The 27487-nt window shown below is 45.6% G+C and overlaps 1 protein-coding gene and 1 pseudogene across 13 annotated transcripts in view; one reads left to right on the forward strand and one right to left on the reverse strand.

Annotated features, from left to right (window-relative positions):
- The window catches only part of LOC110302447, a 40263-nt pseudogene extending 19809 nt beyond the window's left edge, over positions 1–20454 (reverse strand).
- Positions 20455–23644: 3190 nt separating this feature from the next.
- Lrrfip2 (LRR binding FLII interacting protein 2) overlaps positions 23645–27487 on the forward strand; it is a 107228-nt gene continuing 103385 nt past the window's right edge. For all 13 annotated transcript variants that reach the window (XM_029481644.1, XM_029481649.1, XM_029481646.1 and 10 more), the window contains exons 1-2: positions 23645–23920; positions 25185–25258. The gene's annotated coding sequence lies outside the window, so the exon portion shown is untranslated. The remainder of the gene's footprint in view (positions 23921–25184; positions 25259–27487) is intronic.

A 27487-nucleotide genomic window follows, 5' to 3' on the forward strand; every position in this document is an offset into this window, starting at 1 on the left:
AACATTGGTGTTTTGCCAGCATGTAGGAGGGAGTCAGATCCCCTGGAATAGGAGTTGCAGACACTTGTGAGCTGCTATGTGGGTGCTGGGAATTGAACCCTGGTCCTCTGAAGGAGCAGTCAGTGCTATTCTTGATAGAGTCTCTCTGTTGTTTTTTTGTTTGTTTGTTTGTTTTGTTTTTCGAGACAGGGTTTCTCTGTGTAGCCCTGGCTGTCCTGGAACTCACTTTGTAGACCAGGCTGGCCTCAAACTCAGAAATCCGCCTGCCTCTGCCTCCCAAGTGCTGGGATTAAAGGCGTGCGCCACCACTGCCCTGCTCTCCGCTCTTTTCCTGCATCTCTCATGATGTTTTTTCTATTGTCTCTCCCTTGCTATTCTTCTTGCAGATGGTCCTGGTGATAACCAGTCTGCTGGCGATGTTCAGACTACTTCTTTCTCTCTCTGCTCTGGGCTCTTCCAGACGCCCTGGTTGTTCTCCTCTCGTATCTACAACAAACTCCTTCCCCTTAATCCTACTATGGAGTGGTCATTGTCACTTTACACAGTCGGTGGATCACACAACTCTCTGTGGACACATGAAGTGATTTTTAGATTGCTCTCTGTATTTCTGTTGGAAATAGGTAACAGAATCAAGAGACTAGTCAGCATAAAGTGTTTTTTAATATGCGATTCTGCAGAAATGGCTGCCAGCTTAGAGAAACACTGAAAATGGCCCAAGACAGTGGTTTTAAAGTATCCACTCCAACTCCACTGTGAGAAATGTTTGTCCTCCTCCCCCCCCCCCTTAGTCTGGGACTTATCTCCTTCTCAAATTCCCCATCCTATTGATTTAGGACAAAGCCTTATCTAATAAATCATTTAGTATTTGAGACCGTATCATTCTCTGATCATGGGCTTAGTCCTATAATAGCAGACTCCTTTAACTTTCCAATTCTCATACTTCTGAGACTAGCAGGGACAGCCACCAGCCTGGGGGGAGGGTACCTAGTCACAAGCCTCCTCCTTGTTTGTGACTCTTATTAATGCCCCATCCAGAAAATGTACTGTAGCAATTCATTCCTTACACTTTCTAATTATGACCTGGCTTTCATTGTTACCCTTTGGGGAAGAATTCGCCAATCCTGGACAAGGCCAGGGGGAGAAGCAGGAGGAAAAGCAGTGTTTGGTTTTTCTGGTGATGGAGGCTGGGGTAGAGAAGGCTTTGCTGGAACACCTCAGTCAGGGTTGGGGAGTATGATGTCACCCACCCACGCCTTTGAGCACAGCAGCTAACTGAAAGAAAGGAAAAGCACCCTGCTGCCTGCCTCCCTGAGGTATGACTGGAAATGATGCTGTAGCCAAGTCCCTGGGAGCATCTGGGAGCCTGCCTGAGGACAATATCAGATAGCCCCTGCTTCCTGGCTGGCCAATGCCATCTCAGGGCTATGGTGCTCCCATCCCTGAGGTTTTGTATCAGGGTTTCTGCATCACGGTTCTAAGCTTTCTATTCACCTCAGACTATTTCTTTGGAACTGTGGCTGACCTTAGGCCTGCTCCTGACCACTTCTGTCCCTCTGTTCTGAAGGGACAAGAGCAGAGCTCCTTGCTGTGTAATAAGAGATGGAAGTCAAATGAACTACACAACAAACCATCCCGTGACTACAGACAGGAACACTGAAAGTCACCACAGAGAGACTGTCGTTCAGTCCCCAGAGGACAGTGCAAGCAGGGGTGAGCCCCAATCAGCAGTACGAGAATGGAAGCCATCTTTCTCCTCTTGGTGCCGCTGATGAAACACTTGTCTTGGGAGCAGTTGTCTATTACATTTATTTATCCTCGTAGGGAGGGCCTGTCACGTGTGTCTCAGTTTGCTTGTGGAGCTTAGAGGACAACCCTCAGATGTCAATTCTCTCCTTCCATCCTATGGGGCCTGGACTTGAACCCTCATCGTCATGTCTGGCAGTAAGTCAGAGCCATCTTGCCCGCCCCCTGGGAGCAATTTTTATGAGGGAAACATCTTGAGATTTAGATTAGCCTAAATCGAGTCTGAAGTTAGGCTCTTACTCCTAAGAAGGGTGGGTGGGATTAAATGGCCCCATCGGAATTCAGGTCCGGGCTGTTTGTGTTCGGGGCTGATACTGCGATGGGATACAAACCCTTTCTGGGCACCCATCCTGACATGCTGTGGGTGTTGACATAACATTCTTGAGATGGGCTGTATCTTCTTACTTAGCAAGGCGACCCGACCCCTTCCTCTCACCAAAGACTGGCTCACTAGAAAACAAAAGACAGAAGCCTTACATCCAAATGGGCCAACGCAGTGGTGCCATTCATGCCCGGAGGAATCTGCCTGTGGCTGGGCTCTGTCCCAGACAACCTCCTCAATTAGTTCTGCGCCTGCGCTGTCCTGCTCGCTTGAAGCCCTGTCTCAGCCGCTGGATGCTGGAATCAGAGCATTAAAAGAAAGATCAGGAGCTTCGTTATTTAGGGAAGAAAAGGGATTTGAACAAAGCACAAGAAGCGATTGCCTTGAAACAATGTTTTAAACAGAATTTAAAAGCCAGGAAAAAAGGAGGCTAAACTAAGCAGAACTTGGATTAGTATCAGAAGGAAGTTTTTAATAATCGGAGTTTTACACCATAGATAATATGATCTTACAAGTAACTGGTTACTTGGTGCCACGCCTAATTCTTGCAGTAAGGATGCAAGCCTATACTGTCTAGTTATTCACTTAACCAAAGGCAACACCGTACTTGTTGTTTCTCTAGCTGGCCACAAGGTGGCGACAGCACAGAAGTCCCAGGCAGGTAACCAATGAGAAACCTGGTTCCAAAGCTTACTCCGATCTTTAATTGTCATAATAGGTGCTGTGTTTACTAACACAAATCTTTATAGGTTTACAATCACCAAACCTACTGAAAAGTAAAAATAAATAAATAGATAAATAAATCACCAAAAAGCATATTTTTTTCTAGTAAAAAGGGAGGGATCGGAGGAGGAGTTTCAGTTGGTAAAGCTCTTTCAAGGTAAGCATAGGATGTGTTTGGAAGCCCAGAGTCCGTCCACACGCAGCTCAGCTGAGTGCAGAGGTGTGTGCCTGTGATTCCAGCCCTGGAGATGTGGAGACAGAAGGGACTGTGACATCTGAGAAACAAATGTCATGGCTGTCAGCTCTGCCGCATTCCTGACCACAGAAGCTGAGAGGTTACACTTTTTGTTTTGAGCTATTAAGATTTGGGGTACTTTGTTACACAGCGACAGTCCATGAAGCGCCCCAAATTACCAGCCTCCCTGGTCATATTTACACTCCATTTACTACACTCATCTCAAAGCCGCTTGCCCTGGCCCTTTCTACACAGAATCTTCTGCCCAGATAGCCCGTGCTTGAATATCTCCTCTTCAAGTTGTTTCTTTTCTTCCACCATATGGTCCCGGGGATGGGACTCAGGTTTTCAGCTTGGTGACAAACACCTCTCCCCTCTGAGCCTTCTCACCAACCCTGACACTTCTGAATCTCATTTCCCATTCCCTGGTAACTTTCTTATAACTTAATTACATTACTAATTACGTTACTGGCAAGATGCCTGTACTCCTAGCACTTAGGAGGCTGAGCTAGGAAGACCATGGTTTCAAGGTCAGCCTTAGCTTCTTAAGAGCCTGTCTTTAAAAACGTTTATCATCACACAGAATCGATTCATTTATGGACATTATCTCTCCTTATTTAACCAGAATGTCATTTCTGTGCAGATAAGGATCTTTATGTTTCTTTTTTTTTTTTTTTTTTTTTTTAAAGATTTATTTATTTATTATATGTAAGTACACTGTAGCTGTCTTCAGACACTCCAGAAGAGGGCGCCAGATCTCATTACGGATGGTTGTGAGCCACCATGTGGTTGCTGGGATTTGAACTCTGGACCTTCGGAAGAGCAGTCGGGTGCTCTTACCCACTGAGCCATCTCACCAGCCCCTTTATGTTTCTTTTACTCAAGAAGGCAAACATCTCTGTGTTGGTTAGGGTTTTTTTTGTTTTTGTTTTTGTTTTTTGTCTACTTGACATAAACTAGAGTTATCTTAAGAATCCTCAGTGGAGGGCTGGCGAGATGGCTTAGCAGGTAAGAGCACAGACTGCTCATCCAAACGTCCTGCGTTCAAATCCCAGCAACCACACGGTGGCTCACAACCACCTATAATGAGATCTGGCTCCCTCTTCTGGTCTGAAGTCAGCTACAGTGTACTTATGTATAATAATACATGAATCTTTGGGTCGGAGCAGTCAGGGACTGAGCCAGAGCAAACAGAGGTCCTAAAAATATTCAACTCCCAACAACCACATGAAGGCTCTCAACCGTCTGTACAGCTACAGTGTACTCATATACATAAAATAAATAATAAATAAATAAATAAATCTTTTTTAAAAAAATAATCCTCAGTTGAGAAAATCCATCCATCTCACTGGTCTGTAGGCAAGCGTATGAGGCAATTTCTTGATTCATGATTGATTTTGGGAGGAACCAGCCCACTCTAGGTGGTGGCATCCCTGGGAAGGTGGCCCTAAATTGTATTTAAAAAGCAAGATAAGGCAGCCAGGAGGAGCAAGCCAGCCGGAGAGCATTTCTCCGTGGTTTCTGCTTCAATATCTGTCTTGAATTCCTGCCTTGATTTCCCTCAGTGAGGGACTGTGTGACCTCAGATATGTCAGCCAAATAAACCCTCTCTTCTCCCAGTTGCTTTTGGTCATGGTGTTTATGTCAGCAATAGAAAGGAAGCTAAGACTATCTCTTAGGCTGATTCTACATACATTCTAAGATTTTCCCCTCAAATTCTCCTGTGCCTGGAGCGAGCGTTTCCCTAGTCCCTGAACACCGAAGTTTCCTTCAGATGCCACACGGCCTGGAGGTGACCAGGTAGCCAGGGTACTGCTGAACATGAAGGAAAACACCCCGGATTTGAGACAGGGGAAGTAAAAGCGGGGTGACTGGCCACTCCCTGGTTCTGTAATCCTGGGCAAGTCACCCCTCCTTATTGTGGTTCCATTTCCTGTAGTGAAATTAATGTTTACCTCGCCTACCCTGCAGGAATGCGGTGGAAAGCAAGACCTTCCTTAAAACCTCATACCTCAGTGTCCTAGGACAAGACTGAGTTGCTGTGTGGTGACACCCCAAGTCTGTGTCTACATTTATCAACTGGGAGTGAAATATCTGCCACAGGGATGATATGTTCTAGAGACCATAAGAGCTCCTAGAAGAAGGAAAAAAAATATGTGAGAATGTTCCAGAAGGGTGAACTGTATCCACAGAGGTGAAGGAGTGGGGCATGAAGGCTAAAGGCTGGGGAACCCAGACTTTGAGAGACTCAGTCACTTCCGGAAGCCCTAGCAGACCCTCTGTAGCCTGGGATTTTTAACTCCTGGACCAGCAGGTTTTCATCACCCTGACATCTTCTCTGTACTTCTTTTTTAACTGACTCCTTCTCCACACTCCCCATCCTCCGTCCCCTCTCCCCGCCCCTGCCAGAAGCAATTAGGCATGAAGAGCTACACTTCAGTGTCCCAATCATAATTTTTAAGGACTCTCTTCAATAGCTTCTGGTCTTGACTGTTTGTTTTGGGAAGAGGGGGAGGTTGTTATAGAAACCTTCTATGCCTCTCAACTGTGAATCTGCAGTCATCTATACCTCTACAAAAAAAGTTTCGCTGCCCATAACAGCTAGCCAGCAGCAGCATGGACCTCAGTATGGTTGCCAGTGGCAGCATGGACCATACTTACCTCTTTTTTTAGATGTGTGCCTGTGTGTGTGTGCATGTGTGCCTGTGTGTGTGCGCCTGTGTTTGTGTGTGCTTGTATGTGTGCTTGGGTGTGTGTGTGTGTTCATGTGTGTGCATGTGAATACAGAGGCCAGAGACAACTTTGGGCATGGTTCATCAGGTGCCACTCCCTGTCCCTCTTTTTTTGAGACAAGGTCTCTCAATGGCTTGGAATTCACCAAGTAAGCTAGGCTGGCAGGCTGGCCGGCAAGTCCTGTCTCTGACTGCCCAGCGCTGAGATTACAAGGGCACACTGTCATGCCTGGCTTTTTAGAAATGTGGGTTTGGGGGATGTAAGTCAGTCCCACAAGCTTGTGTGTCGAGCACTTTATTACACAAGCCTGTCATCAGTCACACGCTGACTTCCTCAGAGTGATGAGTGGAGTCACATGATCAGCTCCAGTTCCTCAGCTCCTTGGGAAGCTCATGGGCTACCCCAAGCATGGCACCTGCCTCCAGTTCCCAAGGATCCCATTGGGACCGGAGGCCACCTCAGGTTCCTGTGCCAGCTCTGCCACTCCCGGAGTGCCCTGCCTCTTCCTAGCTCTTCGATTCAGACCACCATCTCCCTCTTAACAATGGCAGGAGTTTAGGCCTCTAATCTTCACTTGTAGAGTTTACTGGCTTTGTTTGAGCTTTATTAGAGTGTAATTGTAGGCTAGGCCCTGCGGGCACTTCTGAACCTTAGTGTCTTGGTTGTGCCCGCATGTGCATACAGGGCTGGTCTGTGGCTTTGAATCTGCAGTTTAGTGGGTAAAAGCCCTAACCCTAACCTAATAATTGGTAAATAATTGTTTGGGCTGAAATGCTACAGTCTTATTGATGGAAATAACAACGGTAACTATCCTTCATTGTTTGTTGGGTGCCGCTCACTATGTTAAGTGGAGCCAGGGACAACTACATAAGGGCAAGGAAGTTGATCACATTCAGGTGGTGATGTAGCCAAGTTAAACATAAGAGAACTAACCTCTATCCTCTCTATCCTCTGAAATCACTGCGTTCTCAAATCCTCCTCCGCCTCGGCTCTTTCCGGTTCTCAGTTCCTCACTGTAGGCGCATCCTGCCCCCCAACATGGGCGGTGGTAGAACTTCCCTTGGGCGAAACAACAAGAAGACGGTGGTAGAATCACCACTGGGAGCAAGAGTTCATCCGGCTTGAACGATGTCACCCTTCCTCTAAGATCCACTATCCAGTGATTTGACTTTTTTATTTTTTAACTTCCAAAATAGGGTTTCTCTGTGTAGCCTTGGCTATTCTGTTCTGATAACCAGACTGGCCTCGAACCACCTGCCTCTGCCTCTGCCTCCTGAGTGCTGAGCTTAAAGGTGTGCGCCACCACCACCTGGCCTGTGATCTGACTTTTGAACACAACCTGCCCTTCTGCTCCTTTTTGACTTGCCCACAACCTGCCCTTCTGCTCTCCTGACATGTATGCAAATGGATCGCACACGTGCACGTGTGCGTGCACACAGATACAGCCAAATGGTGAAGAAAAACACATTCTAGGGAGAGGAGAGCACACAGAGATGCTACAGGCTTGGAAGCAGAAAGATTGAAGAGGATGACATCCAGAAGAAGGAATGTTGCTCTCCCAGCCTCCAAGGTGGGGCGTGAGGGTGGGGTGTGGGGGTGTCGAGCTTGGGGGTGGGGGTTGGGAATCAGGAAGGCTGAAGGGAAATATGGCCTTGGGTATCAAATTAACAACCCAGCTCTGCAAGGATTAGAAGCTGGGATGTTCCCAGCAACACTTGCAGGGATGGAGGCCAACCATGTGAGGATTCAACTGATGCTAGCCCAGTACAGCAGTGAATCTCATTTCCAAAGTCTTGGTAGGTCAGGCCTATATTACACATCACATTAGTTAAGGTTACATGGCTTTCAGGCACAATATACAGACTTGGGCCAACTCAAATAAAAGGAAAGAGGAAAAAAGAAAGGACGATTACTAGAAAGCTCCCAGGGTCTTTTATAAAACCAGTGGGATAGGTGAACAACCACAGGTCAGGAAGGAAACCACGAGTTGTTGGTCACATTGTCATCAGTGTGATGCTGCTTTCCACGTGCCGGGGCTCTTTGGCTCTGCGACAGGGCGTTCTTAAGGAGCCTATGACTTAGCTCAGCTTCCCAGAAGCAGAGAGAGTCTGGTGCAGGTGATTAAGAGTGTTCTCAAGGGCAAGTCGAGAGGGAGCAAGGGAAATGGACTAGAGCAGGAGACAGCCAAGCAAGCCTAGCCCCATCATGTTCATCTGTGAGATCTGCAGGGAGTGGCTGGACAAGAGTTACTGCCCAGCACAGAGGAACAAAACAGAGAAAGCTGTACCTCACATCCACCTCACAGCCACTGGCTGGGGGCTGCCGCAGTCGGGAGGCATTTTTTCAAGCATTTGGAGACATGGTAATTTGGTAGAAGGGGCAGTCATGGCTTTTATCAGCCACTATTCACAGTAGCAGCTGAAATCCTGGGCTCCATCCCTAAGCCTACCCCTTCTGGGGTTTCATTCGGAGTTCACCAATGTGTAGGTAATTTGGAGAAACTGAAAAAATTTTATTTTATTTATCCCTCCAGATCTAATGTTTATTGATGCTTTTTTTTTTTTAATGCTACCAGTAAGCTGGGGAGATAGTTCAGTCAGTAACATGCTTGTCATGTAAGAATGAAGACCTAAGAGTGATTCCCCAGATCCCATGTTGAAGAAAAAGAAAAGGAAGAGGAGGAAGAGGAGAAAGAGGAGGGGGAGGAAGAGAAGGGGGAGGAGGAGGAGGAGGAGGAGGAGAAGAAGACCAGTATGGTGTCATGAGATCCAGTGCTGGCTCAGGGGACACAGGTGGATGCCCGAGGCTCGCTGGCCAGCCAACTTATACTACCTGGTGAGTTCTGGGCCAGAAAGAGAAGTTACCGTACAAAAACTGGATGAAACCTGAGGAACAGCACCAAAGGTTGTCCTCGGGCTTTTCACATGCACGCATACATGTGCATATGTACCTATAGACACCTATACACAAATATCTACAATACTGCATGCTGTCCTATTATTCAGGAAGTTGAGGCAGGAGGAGCATGAATTCAAGGCCAGCCTGGAATACATAATGAAGCCATGTCTCAACAAAACCAACCCCAGGGTGCTGGAGAGATGGCTCAGCAGTTAACACCACTTACTGCTTTTGCAGGACCCAGGTTCTGCTCCACAGCAATAGCAGGGTGGCTCACAATCACCTGCCACTCCAGTCCTAGGGGGTCTGACAGCCTCTTCTGGTCTCCAGGATCATGGTGTCTTTTGCTCCTGTATCCATGTGATGCACACAAGTGCACATTGATACAAATAGATAAACACACAGCTTTTACTTAAAAATCCCTCAATAAATAAGTTAATTAAAAAGTTACCATTTGGGCTGGTGAGATGGCTCAGTGGGTAAGAGCACCCGACTGCTCTTCCGAAGGTCCAGAGTTCAAATCCCAGCAACCACATGGTGGCTCACAACCATCCGTAACGAGATCTGGCACCCTCTTCTGGAGTGTCTGAAGACAGCTACAGTGTACTTACATATAATAAATAAAATCTTAAAAAAAAAAAAGTTACCATTTTAGGCATTCCATTTTCCTTTTGTTACACTGCCGGGATGAAAAATGGAGACTGACATTTGCATTACTATTTATCACGTGTTATGGAACATCTTTTCCTTTATTCTATTCTTTGTAGTGCTTGGAACCAAACCCAGGGTCTTCATGAATGCCAGGCAAGGCCTTTACCGCTGAGCCACACTCCCACTCCTTTTCTTTTGATTAAAAAGTTAAAACGTCAAAAGGATTCTTAACGTTACAGGCCATACAAAATAGACAGTGGCCGATTGCCCCGTGGGCCAAGTGTGCTGACTCCTGACTCCTGCTCTCATCTACTGTTGTACTCTCCTGAACAGAAGAAACACTGGCTTTTAATTTTGAGCTAAGACAATGGGGAATGCTTACGGAGAATATATGAACACTATCTCCTAGACTGATGAGCTGGCATTCAAAGATATGACCACAAAACATTGACCTAACAAACGTTTCTTGCTTTTCTGTTTCTAAAGATGTGTTGGTCTTTTATGTGTGTGCCTTTGAGGGTTTTATGTGCACTGCTTGCCTGCAGATGCTGGTGAAGGTCAGGAGGGGTCAGATCCCTTGGAACTGGAGTTCTAAGAGGCTGTTGGCTGCCTGATGTGGGTGCTAGAAACACTGGTCCTCCTGGAGAACAGTAATCACTTTTAACAGCTGAGCTAGCTCTTTAGCTGCATGGACACGATCATCTCCTCCTCCTCCTCCTCCCCCTCCTCCTCCTCCTCCTCTTCTTTCCTGGAATTCACTTTGTACACCTGGCTGGCCTCAGACTCAGAGATTCACCTGCTGCTGCCTCCTAAGTGTTGAGATTAAAAGTGTGGAACACACTGCCTGGCTGTTTTTTTGTTTTTGTTTTTTGTTTTTCTGGACATGGTTTTCTTACTCCTTAGATTCCTATGTCACATAGGAGAATGCAGAATGACCTTATATTCTAAAGTTCTCGGTAGTTGTGTCTTGGCTATCTAAATTTATAATATGCTAATTGAACATTTATTGTTAACGAGCAATTAAAAGAAGGGGCTTTTCAATGTTACTTAGCCACAGTAATGAGGATCTCTTGCATTTGTATAGCATTTGATAGTTCACAAAATTATAGTTCCACGCATCATCTCTTAGGATCCTCACACAAGGCCTGGAGATAGGCACACAAGGCCTTACTATTCTAATTGAAAGAAGAGAACCTCCCAAGATTACACAAGGGACAAGGGAGCAGTGTGAGGAGTAGCCAGGCCACACCTGTCAATCACAGAGTTAGGAGCAGTGGGAGGAGTGCTCAGGTCACACCTGTCAATCACAGAGTTAGGAGCAGTGTGAGGAGTAGTCAGGCCACACCTGTCAATCACAGAGTTAAGTTCATTGGATACAGTCAAGCAATTCAAGTACTGGGCAGTGAGTGAATCCAATCCTCCAAAGTAGATTGCACCGTCTCTCACAGGATGTCTCTGATTGCCACCTCAAGCTCTATGGGCCCAGCTCTGGGAACCCAGACTTTCCTCTTCCCTCCCCTTTCCTCCATATCTATGGAATCAGAGTGATCTCAACCATAGCTGAGTGCCTTGTGTGACAATAGCTGCTGTAGGAGCTGGGGACCTGCCACTGCTGAGTTCAGAATGTTTCAGCGCTATGCCCTTGAGAAGCAACGCCCTTATCAACGTTCGTTGCTGCCCACGGGCTTTGTACATGGTGTCCTCCTATCTAGTAAAGCATGATCTAATAACTGTGGCCTGGCTCAGCCCAGGCTCCAGCCACCATTGCTTCGATGGCTTTCTTAGTGACATGCAGGCCATGACTTGGATTAAACTCGGTGGCAGACACTGTGCATCTCTCTTCTCCGCGGTTCTGCAGAAAAAAAGGGAGGTACCCTTCCTTAGTATTGGGCACTTAGACACATGAGCCCAATATCACTAAGCTCGGGGACTTGGTGAGTCCAAGTTGCTGAAATAAAATACGAAAGACTGGGTGGTTTTTCAACAAAAGAAGTTTATTTCTCACATTCTGGAGGCAGTTGACAGTGATGCACTAGCAGATGTAGGGTCGGGATTGGGCCCACGTCTCACTTGGATTTCACAGAGTAGAAGGCTGACAGCTCTCTCTTAGGTCTTTGCCACCCGCCATGACCTAGTCACATCTCAAAGTCTCCATGACTAAATGCTACCTCTTTGGCGACAGGATTTCAAATTCTGAGTTTTAAGCAGACACAGATAATCAGACCACAACATAATTAGGATTATTTTTCTTTAAAAATGAATTCACCTCTGCAACTGCAGGAGGCAGGGGGAGAGGGAGGCAGGGGGAGGGGGAGAATCTGTGGGAAGTTCCAGAGGCCAGAGATAGGGGAGGCTCCCAGGAGTCAGTGCGGTGACCTTAGCTGAGATGCCTAAGAGTGGGGACATGGAACCTGAAGAAGCCACCTCCTATATAGTCAGGCAGGACCCTAGGTGGAGGGATAAGGACACTAACCCACCCACAAAACAAACTTTCAACTCAAAATTTGTCCCATCTAAAAGAAATGGAGGGATGGAGAAGAGACTGAAAGACAGGTCTACCAGCAACCGACCCAATTCCAAACCCATTTCATGGGTAAACACTGATCCCTGACACTACTGCTGATACCCTGCTGTGCTTCCAGACAGGAGCCTAGCATAATTGTCCTCTGGGAGGCTCTATCCAACAGCTGACTGAAACAGATGCAGATACCCACAGTCAAACATTAGACAGACGTTAGGGACTCTTACAGAAGAGCTATGGGAAGGATCGAAGGCCCTGAAAGGGATGGGAACCCCACAGGAAGACCAACAGGGTCAACTAACCTGGACTCCTGGGAGCTCTCAGAGTCTGAGCCACCAACCAAAGGGCATACAGGAGCTGGAGAGAGGCCCCAGGCACATATGTAACAGACAGGCAGCTCAGTCTTCATGGGTGCTGTGTCTGGCCTCAGTAGGAGAAGATGCACTGAACCTGGCAGAGACTTGATGTGCCAGGGGTGGGGGAAGGGAGAGCGGGGGGGTGGGGCAACCTCTCAGAGGATAAGGGGAGGGGGTGAGGGTAAGGAGGTTGGGGGAAGGAAGTGGGGAGAGAGGAATTCTGTGAGGGAGGGAACAGGGGGGGGAGTAGTGTTTGGGATGTAAAGAAACAAACAAATCCACCTGACTACAGATAGAGTACAGGAATACTTAGAAAAAGCAAAAATTAAGATAATTGGTAGCCTCACTTCTTAAAGATTTTATTTTTAATTATGTATATGAGTGTATGCACATCTTTGTGCATATGAGCACAGCACCGGTGGGGACCAAGGAGGGCGTTGGATCCCCTGGAGCTGGAGTTACAGGGTAGTTGTGAGCCCCTCCCCCCACAGGTGTTAGAGGCCAAACTGGAGTCCTCTCCTAGAGCAGTTCATGGTCTTAATTAACAGCTGATGGCCCAGGCTCCAGAAACTCCGTTGATTGTTGATTAAGATTAGCATTCAAGTGTCTTTTACTCGGCGACGATCTCTGTGTGTTACAGTAAACAGGACTGAGATATGGAGAGCACACTGTTCAGTAGACATTCAAACACATAGTGAGATATCCCGTCATCCCTCCTGTAACTGAAAACGGAATAGCCACACCCCATGGGTTTCATTATTAAGTGCCCAAACCCAGTTTCTACAATTCTGAATGAGACCACAGAGTGGAGGCTCACTTCAGCATGCTTGCTAACAAACCCCACAGCGGGCCCAGCACCACATGACATGACTCTAGAAACCGTTCGTTTGCTTCGGCCTGACAACATGCTCATCTTTCTCATGGATGGCAAGCGCTTCTTGGAAGGCAGGAGCAGATGGGGAAGCCATCTTCATCTCTCTTCACACCAAGTGGTGCATGCTCCACGGCAAATTCGTTGATTTTGAACTTTTCTCTAGTTTGAACACTTCTCACACAGGTATCTATTGGCCACTGAGCAGGTCTCCTGACTCTTTTCTCTCCCCTTTCCATGCCCCTTCCCTCCCATTTGTGTGCCCTTTGCTCCCTAGATAACTGCACTTCTGTCTTCATTTTATATATGCATGATTTCATAGAACTACATAAAGCCCAGGAACCACAAATAAGAGAAAAGATAAGATACCTGTTGTTCTGGGGCTGGCTTAACTGCGTAACTACAACCTCCATCCACCTGCAACTATTTCCCTTCAAGCAACTTTGCTCTTCTTTATGGCCACAAAGAATCCCACTATGGATATGAACCCCATTTTCTGCATCCATTCCTCTGTTGCTGGGCATACTGGTTAGTGGTGTCTGCAGAAGATTTTAAATGAAATGTTACCCGTGTTATACGAAGCGGGCCACACACCGCACGGAGGAAATGACTTCTTAGAATAGAGAGGAGACAGTGAAGCTAGAGAGGAAGGCTATCCCATAAATGCATTTCCAGGACTCCGCACAGGGTAAAGGTCCTTCCAGCTGATTCACTTTCTGCTTCGGTGGTGGTTTCCCAGGCCTCTCAGTCAGCAGCCACCCTGTCCCCAGGGCACCGAAGGAAGGCAAATGAATACTTTCCTGCAAACTGACAATAGGGCAGAGTCAGAAAGACAAGAAGCAACCTGCAAGGCCAGGTGGGAGGGTTTTGGAAAGTGAAGTGCTGAAATACTGACCCTTCCAGATAGGTAACTTTTATAGTCATGCCTTAATATTTACTTTTTTGTGTGATTCAAAGTAGTGACAACTGATTCTGTAACGGCCTGATGATTAAGTGTGGGACACGAAACTGGGACACATTCAAGTGCCTATTCAAACCACAATATTCTTCTTGAAGACTGACTAGCTTTGAGTTTAACTTCATCTTCCTCAGCCTCTCTGGGGTTGATTATAAATGTGCCACCACACCCCAGGCTTAAAGAAGCCCAGGTTTTGGAGTAACTGGTATAGCAGACATTGTTTCTAACCATTCATAACCATTTTCTGTTTCCTTTTTTGACTTTTCCAGACAGGGTTTCTTTGTGTCTCCTCAAACTAACTTTGTATACCAGGCTGGTCTCAAACTCACAGTGATTCTGCCTGCCTCAGCCTCCCTGAGATTAAAGGCATGCACTACCATTTTCTTACCTGGGAGGCAGCGCCTCACCTTTTTCTTACTTGGTGACAGTCCCTTGTCTTGCCTTCCGTGAAACCATGTCTAGCTTGTATTCCATGCACTTTTGGGTGAGCCAGAGGTGAAACATACGGCCCAGATTTGTCTACTCACAGACAGAACTTTCCCAGCTATAGTAAGTCCCTAAAGAGTGGTTCTCGACCAGTGGGGTGGGGTGGCCTACCAGACATTTACACTATGTTTCATATCAGTAGCAAACGTTGTGAAGTAACAGTGAGGTGATTTTATTGTTGGGGGTCACCACAACATGAGGAACCATTAAGGGGTCACAGCATTCGGGAGGTTGAGAACCACTGTCCTGAGGAACAGGAAAGCAATACACACCAGTTTGGTGACTCTAGGGCTCTTGGGAAAACCTTCCTCTTGTTGGTTGGTCCCAGAGTGAAGTTATTGAGAGCGTTCTCGGTGCCTCCGGATGTCTGAGCATAAAGCAAATGTGATGAAGCATCGGCATTTTTTTCTTGTTCTCGCAGACAGCTCTTTTACCTGACCTGAAATGACCACAAGTTGCAATAGATTGAAAGTTTTCTCTCTGCCCTTTTTTTGCCGGGGCACTTCGATGTGTCTAAGTTAAATATTAAGTGATCATCATAGACTCAAGGCCACACTGGGCTACACGGTGAGACCAGGCTAGACAGCAATAGTTGACTCTCTCTCTCTCTCTCTCTCTCTCTCTCTATATATATATATATATATATATACATATATATATATACATATATATATGTATATATATATATATATATATGAAGAAGAAGAAGAAGAAGAAACAAAAAGCCTGTTACATATTTTACTTTATGAACATTGTAAGTGTATCATAGGGATATAGAGTTATGGTGTGTAGAAAATAGACCTTTTCTCAAAAAAACATATAATGTTGGGAAGACAAAACCAGTATTTAAAAGGGGCAGGAGTTGGGGGCTGGAGCGATGGCTCAGCAGTTAGGAGCACTGGCTATATATATATATATATATATATATATATATATATATACATACACACACATAAAAGAATAGTTGAGTATAGTCTTGTATCCCTTTAGTTCCAGCATTCAAGAGGCAGAAGTAGGTGGATCTCTGTGAGTTTGAAGCCACTTTGGTTTACATAGAAAATTCCAAGCTAACCAGGGATACATAGTGAGACCTGTCTCAAACAAAACAAAACAAAACAACAAAATTAAAATATAAACCCTTTCGAAAACGAGTGAACTGGAGATAGTAATTATATTAACGTATATAAAAGATATGAATGAATATAAAGTAATTCATACTATCTACAAACACAACCACCCTACACCAAAGGATAAGAGGCCTTAACCATGAATATTTCCACTTAGTCCTCATGGTACTGCCTGTAGTCCTAATATGTAGGTAGATGCATAAATTTGTATTTCCTACCTAGGGATTTCATGACTTAATGACTTGCATTTGTAGACTTGACATTTCTGCTCAAATGTCTGCCAGGTAACTGGAGTGCATAAAATCTGAGAAGATTGATTCTCTATATCTTTCAGATCTTCTCTGACTTCCAAACTTCCGGTTGATAGCAACTGCCATCCTTTCAGTTGTTCAAGGTCAAGCCCTAAGTGTTCTCTATTGCCCTCTGTCTCACACTGGGAATCAATGTTCCAAGCAAATCTTGCTGTCTCTCTATTTAAAATCTCTTTACAGTGAAACTACCTCTTCCGAACTCTGCTGAGATCTGAATTACTGGGATAGCCTAACTGGTCTTCCTACTCTTGTTCTTGCTGCCCAAAGACTATTTATAGCATATCAGCTAAAACAGTCCTCCGGGTGGATGTGACCAGAGACAAGACTCTTCAACAGTAGCGTTTGTATGAGAAAAAGTCACACGGTCCAGACTTAGGGGACGAGCAGAATAACTCAGGGCCCATTTCCATGATGGGCTGTTATGGTTCATTAAACGCTTTAGAGACTATTTACTGGCATGGGGAAAACAGCATCTTAAGTGAACCCTACACATTAAGCCAGTAAGCACCGGATCCTCCTCCAGGGACATCACCTGTAAGTGAGATGATGTAATTCAAATTGATGTATTCCTCCCTCTCTCCAGAATGTTCTCTGCTCCAAGTCACCCTTCCATGTTTCCCGACTGAGTTCCTTCTCAGCTGCTCTTATCAATTCTTGCTACCCTACCTCTCTTTTGTGGCCAGGTTTTCCTGAAGGCAGACACTACTCTGCCTGTTGGAGCTTGGGGTGTGTAGAATCACACTTATACTGACTTACTGACTTGGAGAAGAATTCTTCCACCCTAACTACTTTCTTCTTTGCTTCTCCAGCCAACTCTCTCAGGACATCCAGTTGCCTGTCTCCCAAAGCCTCCCTTCTGCTTTGTACAAGATGAACACAGTCACTTGGAAAAAAAAAGTCCGTTCATTATTGTGTGTGTATATGATGTGCGTGTGGGCGTCAGCATGCCGAACATGAGAGCAGAGGTCAGAGCATGTGGGTTCTAGGCAACAAACTCAGGTGATGAGGCGTGTAAGGTGCCCTCTGAGCCATCTTGCAAACTCCTGATCCCTTCCCACTTTTTTTGAAACAGGATCTTGAGGCTGGCCTCATGCTCATAACCCTCTTTCCTTAGTCTCCTAAGTTAAAGTGCTGCAATTATAAGTGTGTACTTTACACCTGGCCTCTTAGGTACTGTTAAGCCCTGACACTCTGTATTAGGTAAGGAACCACATATTTTTTTGCCATAGTGACGGCGCCACACCTATTAATACCTGCTGGGCTGTAAAGTTGCTTTGTAAGGTTGATTATAGGACAGCAAGTCTCACTGAAAACGCACCCGCCTCCCTTCCCCAAACTCCCCATCTTTCCTCCTTCCCAGAATAGCCACTTCCTATTCAGGAACATAGTAAGAACATCACAGTCACTTTGAAGTGTATTTAGGGGCTGGAACCAGGGTCAGTTTTCTGCCACCCACAGGGTAGTTAGCTCACAACCATCTGTAACTCCAGTTTCAAGAAATCTGACCTCTGAGGGTACCAAGAATACCTGAGGTGTACATACATACAGGTAGGTAAAAGATGCAAAAAAAAAATAACATCTAAATGTGTATTAAACAGAAATGGTGGTATTTTAGCCTCTTTAGGGCAGAGATCCTATTTTATGGCCATGTTTCTATTGCCTCTGTGCTTGGTATATGATGGGTTACAGTGTGATAGATAAGTCATGACATGAAGTTTTATTGCTTATTTATAAGTAGACGTGCAGAAAGGGCCATTTCTTTTGCAGTTAGGCACCCACATGAAATTGATAACGAAACGGCTCCTTATCAGCCTTTCCTCACTTTTGAGACTAAGGAAAGTACTTTACACTTCCTCGTTTATTCTTAGGACTGACAGTGAGCTGCCCCTTCTGGAAGAATCTGTACAGAGCCAGAATTACTCAAGAGTGAGATTCTTCATCAAAAGGTGATGGCATTTTCATTTTGATAGTTAGGGCTTGTCCTAGTTTTGTGTTTATTGTTGTAATAAATTGCTGTAATAAAGACTACAACACAAAGCATCTTGGGGAGGAAGAAGTTTATTTCATCTTACACTTCTAGGAAACAGTCCATCACTGAGTTATGTCCAGGCAGGCTCTCAAGGCAGGAACCTGGAGGCAGGACCTGAAGCAGAAGCCATGAGGGTGTTGCTTGTTTCTTATGACTTGCTCAGCCTGCTTTCTTATACAGCCCGAGACCACCTGCCCAGGAGTGGCCATCCACAGTGAGCCGACTCTCCTATCCAAATCATTCACCAAGAAAACGTTCCACAGATTTGCCTATTGAAATTCTGATGGAGGCATTTTCTTAATATTCCCAATTCTCAGATGTGTCTGAATTTATGTGGTGATTTGAATAAGAATGGCCCCCAAGTTTACATATATTTGAATGATTGGACTGCTGCTGCTGGTAGAAGTGTTTGGGAAGAATCAGGAGATGTGGGCCTGTTGGGGCAGATGTGTTAACTGTGGGTTGGCTTTGAGATTTCCAAAGCCCATGTTATTTCCAGCTAGCTATCTGCCTCCTGCTTATGGATCTGATGTGAGTTCTCAGCTGTTTCAGGTCATGGACTCACCCTCAGAAACTGTAATCCCATTAGATGCTTTCTTCTAGAAGTTGATTTGGTCCTGGGCGTTTGTCACAGCAGTGGGAAAGTAAGTAAGGCAGCTTGCACCAAGTTGACAAAAACTAACCAAGCAGAGTTTAATTTTAACTTCAGCTAAATGAAGCCTCTCTGTTTAATTCAACACTAACCTCTAAAAATATTTGTAGTCAGATGTATTAAAATACACACACAGGCTTCTAGACGAGTTTACTGGGGAGAAGGACTTGAAACAGTATAAGCAGAAGTAAAAAATTATCTCACAAATGAATAATTTCCAACTTTGTTGTCTGGCAAAATTGATTTATTTTCAGACTCACTCCTTTTTAGTCCAGGCTGGCCTAACTTTCAGCAATCTTGCCTCAGCTCTTCAAGTGATAGACTCCGGAGTAAGTTGGTGTGGTGGTCTGAAGGGGAATGCGACATGTAGACTTATGTATTTGAGTATATGGTCGCCGTTTGGTGGTGATGTTTAGGTATGCTTAGAAGGTATGGTCTGGTGAGGCTATGCCAGTGCCTGGCAAACACAGGAGTAGATGCTCACAGTCATCTATTGGATGGAACATGGGGTCCCCAATGAAGGAGCTAGAGAAAGTACCCAAGGAGCTGAAGGGGTCTGCAGCCCTATAGGATGAACAACATTATGAACTAACCAGTACCCCCAGAGCTCATGTCTCTAGCTGCATATGTAGCAGAGGATGGCCTAGTCGGCCATCAATGGGAGGAGAGGCCCTTGGTCTTGTGAAGATTCTATGGCCCAGTATGGGGGAATGCCAGGGCCAGGAAGCGGGAGTGGGTGGGTTGGGGAGCAGGGGGGGAAGGGTATAGGGGATTTTCGGAGAGGAAACTAGGAAAGGGGATAACATTTGAAATGTAAATAAACATCTAATAAAAGAAATGGGAGCAGAGAAGGTGTTGCGAGTCCGTGAAACCCTCCATTGATTATAAATTCCGTTGTAATCAGCACTGCAGATTAAAGAGCAAGTATGGTCTTAAAAAAAAAAAAGGAGGTATGGTCTGGCTAGAGGAAGAATGCCTCTGGGCTGGGCTTTCAAAGTTTAAAGACTAATGCCATTTGTAGGTTGTTCTCTCTGCTTCATGCCTGTGGTTCAAGATGTGAGCTTGCTGCTCCAGCTGCTCTGCCTGACACTTCCCTGGGATGATGATGGGATCTTGTGGCTCCAGAACCATACGGCCAAACAAAACCTTCCTTTCCTCTGCAGCCTTGGTCGTGGTGTTTATCACAGTTATTGATAAGTAACTAATACAGCCACAACTGGCGCTGGCGGAATCCTGAAGAAAGAAATGTTGACATTAGCACCATGGCAAACTTCTTACTGACATCTGCTTATTTAAGAAAGGAAAAGAGCCAAGTCAAATGTAGCAGAAATTAATTACTGTGAAGTGGTACCTTTTTGATAGAAAACAAAAACCCCAAATATCTAGATTTAAAGATGCACTATGGGTAGGTAAGATGATACCAGTGAGGAACATTGGGCAAGTCACTCAGCCCCGCACTCCCTCACAAAAACCCCCAAAACAAGAATTAGACTTACAATGTGGCAGCCCATGTTTTTTCTTGTGTATGTTGAGTAATGTCTATTGTATTCATGTATGTGTGGGTGCTCACCACTGTACTCGCTGAGAGGGTCTTTCAGTTGCACTCGAAGTTCGTGGACAGGACTTGGCTGGTTGGCCGGCTCGCTCCAGAGATCCTGCCTCTGCTTTCTAACACTAGGATTACAAATGAACGCCGCACTTGCCTGCCACTTATGTGGATCCTGGGCACACAAATTCCGGTCTTCATGCCACAGCAAGTGCTTTAGTTTTTGAACCATCTCCCTAGTCCAAACAGCTCATTAAAAAAAATCTTTTTGTTTTTTAATATTTTTTATTACGTATTTTCCTCAATTACATTTCCAATGCTATCCCAAAAGTCCCCCATACCCTCCCCCCCCCATTCCCATTTTTTTGGCCCTGGTTTTCCCCTGTACTGGGGCATATAAAGTTTGTGTGTCCAATGGGCCTCTCTTTCCAGTGATGGCCGACTAGGCCATCTTTTGATACCTATGCAGCTAGAGTCAAGAGCTACTGGTTAGTTCATATTGTTGTTCCACCTATAGGGTTGCAGATCCCTTTAGCTCTTTGGATACTTTCTCTAGCTCCTCCATTGGGAGCCCTGTGATCCATCCAATAGCTGACTGTGAGCATCCACTTCTGTGTTTGCTAGGCCCCGGCATACTCTCACAAGAGACAGCTATATCTGGGACCTAAAAAAAAAAATCTTTTCATTATTTGAAAATTTCATACATGTATATAATGTATTGTGATCTTACCAACCCCCACCCACTACCTCCCTCTACCTTCCCCTGGAGACCTTAAAATCCATTTTTCTCTCAACTTCATGTCCTCTTTTAAAATTATTGATAGTCTTGACCAATTATTATTTTTAAGATTTTTTTATTTTTTTTTTTTGTGTTTTTTGTTTTTCAAGACAGGGTTTCTCTGTGTAGCCCTGGCTGTCCTGAAACTCACTCTGTAGACCAGCCTGGCCTCGAACTCAGAAATCCACCTGCCTCTGCCGTCTAAGTGCTGGAATTAAAGGTGTGCACCATCACACTTGGTTTTTTTTTTTTTATTATTTTTAGTTATGTATATATGTGTATATGTCCGTGTGAATTGTATACATGTGACACAGGTACCCACGAGGACAGAAGTGGAAGATTTCCCTGGAGCTGGAGTTACAGGGTTGTGAGGCACTCAACGTGGGTGGGTGCTGGGAGTCAAACTTGGGTCCTTGGAAAGAGCAGTGTGTCCCTAACCACTGACCCATCTGTCCAGCCCCTGAGTCTAGTTGTTGTTGGCCCCCATGTACATGGGTGTGAGGCCACCCACTGGGGTTCCACCACATCCACAAAGAAAGTGACTTTCATTTCTTCAGCAGCTCTCAACTGTCCATAGCTCCCGAACTATGGCTGGTGCCTCAGGAGCCCCTTTGCCAGCCATGCTGAAATTTTGACTGGCTTGCTCACACAACTCCTAGTAGTTTATTTTTAATGTCTGAACTAATGATGTTTCCAGATATGTGTTTCAAATAAAGGAACATTGTCCAGCTTTTGCCAAGATAGTTCCATCTAAAAATATGAAAAGCAAGAGAAACATGAAAAACACATTATTGTCATTAATATCAGAGACATTCATGTTAAAAATATATCCACTTTCACAGATTCTGGTAGTTGAAATAAAAAATACAATATCTGATGCAGGCAAGTAAAAACAGCAATGAATATTTGTTATTAAAAAAGGAAACATTTTATTTCTTGGCATTATCTAAGAAAACTATGAAAGATTTGCTGTGGAAAGAATAAATATGTATGGATCCAGCCATCACACTTTCCAAAAAGTATAAACATTTGCAAAATTTTCCTTCATCTATTAATATATCTGCGGAGCAGCCAGCCCACACAGACCTGGGGCATTCACATGTCAGAATATTCCATAAAGATCTGGGAACAGATATTTTTGGCAGAAAGAGAGACTTAATGTGCCGAGAATGACTGCCTACCACGTAATTCAGGGTTATAGCCTGAGTCAGGGACTCCTCGCTGTGACAAAGAGTGTCAGTCTACAACATTCTTTCGAATCGTTTATTACAGACTCTTTCAACAAGAGGAGTCATTTTTGTTTTCTGTTGCCAAGTAGGCAAAATATGAAGGAGAAGTAACAGCGAACTTCTAAAGCTGCTTCACAACACCAGCGTTAACGCCTATTTTTACAGTGAAAGAGAGCTAGGTGTGGTGGCACTTGCCTATGACCCCACCATTGGAGTGGCTGCTAGCTTTGCCCACCTGGTAAATTCCAGGTCTGCTTGAGAGTTAATAATGTCTTTAAAAAACCAAGGAGCATGGCTCCAGGGAAATACCACCCAAAGTTGCTGTCTGCGAGCCAATTGTAGACAGACAGACAGACACACACAGTTTCTCTCAGCACACTTTTCCCTGTGTGCTGAACCTCCAGGATTGATCCCACAGTGGCAGCCCCGTGAACATGAAAAGTTAATCAAACCTTTGATATCTCAGTGGGTACGGGCAGCTCCGAAAGTCCTTTTAGAAGCCATCAGACAAAATCCAAACATGTCATCCGTGGGCTTATTCGTGGGCTTCTGAAATCTGCAGTTTTTGCAGATGGGAGGTCGTGCCTAAGACCATTTTGTGCCCTTTCCCCCAGATACCTGCTCGGCTATCACTTCCTGCCAGAGGTCTTCTCTCACCATCTTCTCCAGCCAGAGGCCTCACCCTCAAAATGTTCTCATCATTGCTTGCCGCTGAGTTCACGACAATCTGTCATTACCTTGTTTATCTGATCAAGTTCATCTACTCAATTAGAAGGCAAGTTTCCCCGAGAGAGCATGATCGGTGCTTCCGGTGCCTGGAACTTTGAACGTGAGGGGCTTCCCCAGATACTTTGGGATTGAAGAACATGCCTACGATTTGGGTCTGTGTGTTTGTGTGTGTGTGTACAGGTCTCACTGTGATAATTCAAACTCCTTCGCCCTGCCACAGGTTCCAGGGTACCTGGGACAACAGGTGTACAGCATCATACCTGATTTTATGCTGGGAATGGCACCCAAGGTTACAGATATGCTAAGTAAGCACCCTATTTATTACCTGCGCTACAGCCTCAGCTGGAAATCTCTTTAAAAACAGGTATTTTCATTTCGTTCAGCCACACCCACCCTCCCCTCCACATCCTTTCCCACAGACTGCGCGCCAGGTGCCTCACTCACCCAAAACCTCCCACCAGACCGCTTTGAGGCCACCTGGCTAAGTACGGTTACGAAACGCTCGGATACCAACGCTCGGGACCAGGCCCGGCTTGAGCCAGTGCGTGTCGAGCGTATCTCCCTTCCCGTCACCCGCGAGCCCCGCGCTCCGCGGTCCAGCCAGTAGCCTCGGAGCCGCGCGCGTCCGCTACCCCGCCGCCTGCCACAAGTACTTCCGGGTGAGCGGGTCGCCGGCCGGTGGCCCCGCCCCTCTGCCCCGCCACCGCCGCAGCTGCAGCCGCCGCTCGGGCTGCGGCTCATCCCGGGTCTCGTTCGCTGTGTCGGCCGCGGGGCGAAGGGCGCGCTCAGTGTGACTACACGACCGGCCGCGGCGCGAGGAGCCCTTCTTTTTGCCTCCCTGCGGCCCGCGGGGTGGACCGTGCGGGGGGCAGAGTGTGGCCGGCGCTCTCCTCTCCCGGCTCCCGGGCGGCCGCTCCGGCCCTTCCGGGCGGCGCCGCAGCCTCATCCCGCGCCACACGCAGGTAAGGGCAGGCGGCGGGCCCGGCTGTCTCCAGGCGCTGCCCTGAGGCGGCTCCGGGCTGGGGTCGCCTGGCGGGTCCCCTGCTCCCGCTTCGCCCGCCCCCCGCTGGGGAAGAAGGGGTTACGCCCCTTGGACCGGGCATCACTTGGGACAGCTGGGTGCTCCAGCTCCCGTTGCTCCCGGCGCCACACTCCCGCAGACTCTGTCCTCAAGTCTGTCCCGGGAGGGGCCGCCCCGGGAACGGTGTCAGACTGGTGGAGGGCGTAGCTTTTTGAGTGAGATTACCCCCTCTCCTGCTTCCTTCTTGATCTGAACGAACTGGAGCGCGCGGGCTTACCAGGCTCAGGGTAGGACGGTCAGGGTTAATGCTTGACTAACAGCGGGCGTTATTTACACCCACATTGTGGAGTTTCATAGCTCCAGTCAGGCCTGGTTTCCCTTTGCTGTGGATATCCAGCAGGAAGCAGGGGACATAAGAGAACCCAGAGGAGAAAAGTTCAAGCGTTTGCTTTGTGTATTATGTTCCCCACCTCGAGACATACAAATATAACGTAGAAACGTGGCTACAGGGTATCCCAAACTTTCAGTATTTGTGGCCCCTTTTGCTTTTCCCATTTAGTGACTCAGCATTTTTGCCACAGTTTTTCTACAGTAGCTTGATTGACTGAAAACTCTGTAAGGATAACAGTGACTGCTATTCGTGTTGTGTTATCGCAGCGAGAAGAGGTGCAGTCAGGGTCTCGGACAGATACATTCTTAATCAGTGTTGGACTTTTTCTCCCCAGTAGGTGTGAAAAGCTGCAATTGCTGAAGAATGTGTGTTGCAGGAAGAGTTAGTTGGCCAAGTTTACCGTAGCTTCAATGTCTTGCAGAGTTAGCCCCGATTAACCAACATCATGCTCTGCTTAACAACTACAGAGAGCCGATGACCTCGTATTTAATACACTCATGCCGAGTAAGAACTTCGGAAAGTGTGATTCACGTCGGAAGTGAGGTCACACTCTGACTTGTAGATCGGGATCTTCCCATTGAAATAGAGGAAAGCCAGATCCTTTCTGCCCGTTTAATTAGATAATTGTACTTTTTTTTTTTTTTTTATAGCAAGTGATGTATAATGTTTGGTTCTGTTTGTTGCTGGGTGGTGATTGTCATGCACTATGGCGTGGAAATCAAACGTTAAAATTTGTACAATGTTTTGTTTTGTCATCCTTTGTTGGACTGCTGTGATTTTTAAGTCCCCCCCCCCCTTTTTTTTTTTTTACCAGATGTGGGAAGACAAATGAAGGGATTTAGAAGCCAAATAAATGTCATTGGGAAGGACATTCCTACCGCCACTGAGGTAGGAAATAGTACTGTGTACTATATAAAATAGCTTTTTGAGTGGGAAGCTGCAGCACTTTGCCATCCTATCCTTAAAGATGCTGAATGAGACGATACTAACTTCTGTTCTGGAAGGAATTGTGTTGAAGTTTTGGTGTATTTTTAGAACTGACTAATTTCAAACTTGAAGTAACTTTTTAGTGCTGCAATGTCATTTGATCATTTTAGTCTTTCAAAATGAGATGCCAAAAAACTTTGGATCCCACAGTTCTTTATAGGGACAACCTTGCTTTCCAGTTTTGTTTTGTTTTTTTCTTTGTAGAGTCCTGATTATTTTACCTTGATTGACAGTTAGAAGTCCTATTGACTAATTGGAAGGCAATACCAAATGTATTGGTGTTAACTTAAGACAGACATCCCTTTGATTCTTTGACTAAATTTTTGGCATCTTTCTCCCTTTGGATATCGATACTTAAATTCAGAGTGTTCTCTAATGTTGCTTTTTATTTCTGTCCAGCTGATAGGATGATGATTCTGTTCCTTGTTAACAGAGATTCCCTTTTGGAAAATCCCCTGTGAAAACCTTCATTGGAGATAGTCTTGACGCATAAATACGTAAGGGAAATCTTCTTAGGTTAGGATTTAAACGTCTTCAGAATGAAGGGAAAAGAGATAGAAAGCATATTTGGCAACACAAAACCAATTTTGTTGTTGTTGTTGTTGTTGTTAACTTAGGCCAGAAAGTGATTTCTTGCAAAGATCTTTGTGAATCTTACCCTGCTCCTTGTATGAAAAGGGACAGGTTTGGTGACACGATGGTGGGTGGGATGGTTGTCCTTATGGTGTGGTGGGAGCTCTGTTGCAGATCAGCTAAAAGGCAGGAAGATTCTTCTGTCCTTACCCAAGGGGTGCTGTCTGTTGTACCGACTAAACAATTCTCTTGGCAGCTTTTCCTCTTAGGTAGTTGCTTTCCGTCTGGAGAGTCTGAGCGGTGGAAGTGATCCTTACCTGGGAAGCCATACTTCCTTAGCCCTTATGTTTGCCAATTCAGACTAGACTCTGACCCCTATTCAAAGCCCAGCTTTTAAAACTTCAGCAGCAAAGGAACTGAGCAGCGTTTACCTTATGAGTAAAATATCTTTGTCCCTTTCCCCATTCTTTCCCTTTAAAGCTAATAGAAGACAAGACTCTCCTGGGAAATGAGTGCTTGGCATTGCACTTTAACCTTTCACACTTTCTGGTCAGCGGTACGTTAGTCTAGACTTACAGCAGTTACACACTAGGCTAAACTTATACATTGTAAAGCTGGGCTTATCCTGTGAGAGTGCTAGTTCTTGGGCAGTCACTGAGGCTCAATATCTGGGTATGGTGTTCTTTTAGTCTAGGGGTTGGAAAAGAAATAGGTAAATAGACACTTGGGACACTTGGGAAGAAATGACATCTATAGACAGAGAGCTGATGCTGTGGGCTCAGTGGTGTTTGTGCCACTTTCAAAGATTGGTAAAACACGTAAAAGCAACGGTCATACGAGGAAAAGCCCTTTCCTTTCTGCACAAGCTTCTTACTTTCCCATAACCCTACTCCCCGGGCCAGGCCACCATAGTTAATGGTTTTCATGTATTTCCCTCCTCCTGCTCTCAGCTGCATGTGCAGTTGCATGTGTTTACAGGTGTCTTTTACCCGCGATGCATCTGAGATATGTTTCTGTATTATCATCCACTCCAGTCTCATTTAAAAAAGACCGGATTTATTCATTTTCCAAAGTTTTACTAGTTCCATGTTAGTAAACATTAGGTCATTACTCGTCTTTTGTATACAGTGCTATGAGAAAGACTTTTAAGCAAGTGCTTGAGCATTTATAGTGTACTCCATCTGTGGAGCACAGTTTTGGATGTATGACTGTGAAGTTGGCACTTAGGTTATGAACATGAAAAATTTGTTTTATATTAGACTTTATTTTATAGTAGAAGATAATGTTTTCTCAGGCACAGGAGGAGGAAGAATTAAAAAACTTTATGTTCTTTACCCATCACTTCCTTTTAAAAAGTATTGTTAACTAGGTGACTCCATGTCACTGCCTGTTGTCAACACCTGGGGGGGTTAAGCCAGGGGACAGAGTGTGAGGCTACTGTGGTCTATACAGCATGTGGTGAGGCCGTGTCTCAAGTCAAATTGCAAATGTGTTTTATAAGTTAATTTAAGACATTTTGCAGTGTTAGATTGTTACATTGGTAAATGTCAGAATACT

This window comes from Mus caroli, chromosome 9, assembly GCF_900094665.2.
Source record: "Mus caroli chromosome 9, CAROLI_EIJ_v1.1, whole genome shotgun sequence".
NCBI lineage: Eukaryota > Metazoa > Chordata > Mammalia > Rodentia > Muridae > Mus > Mus caroli.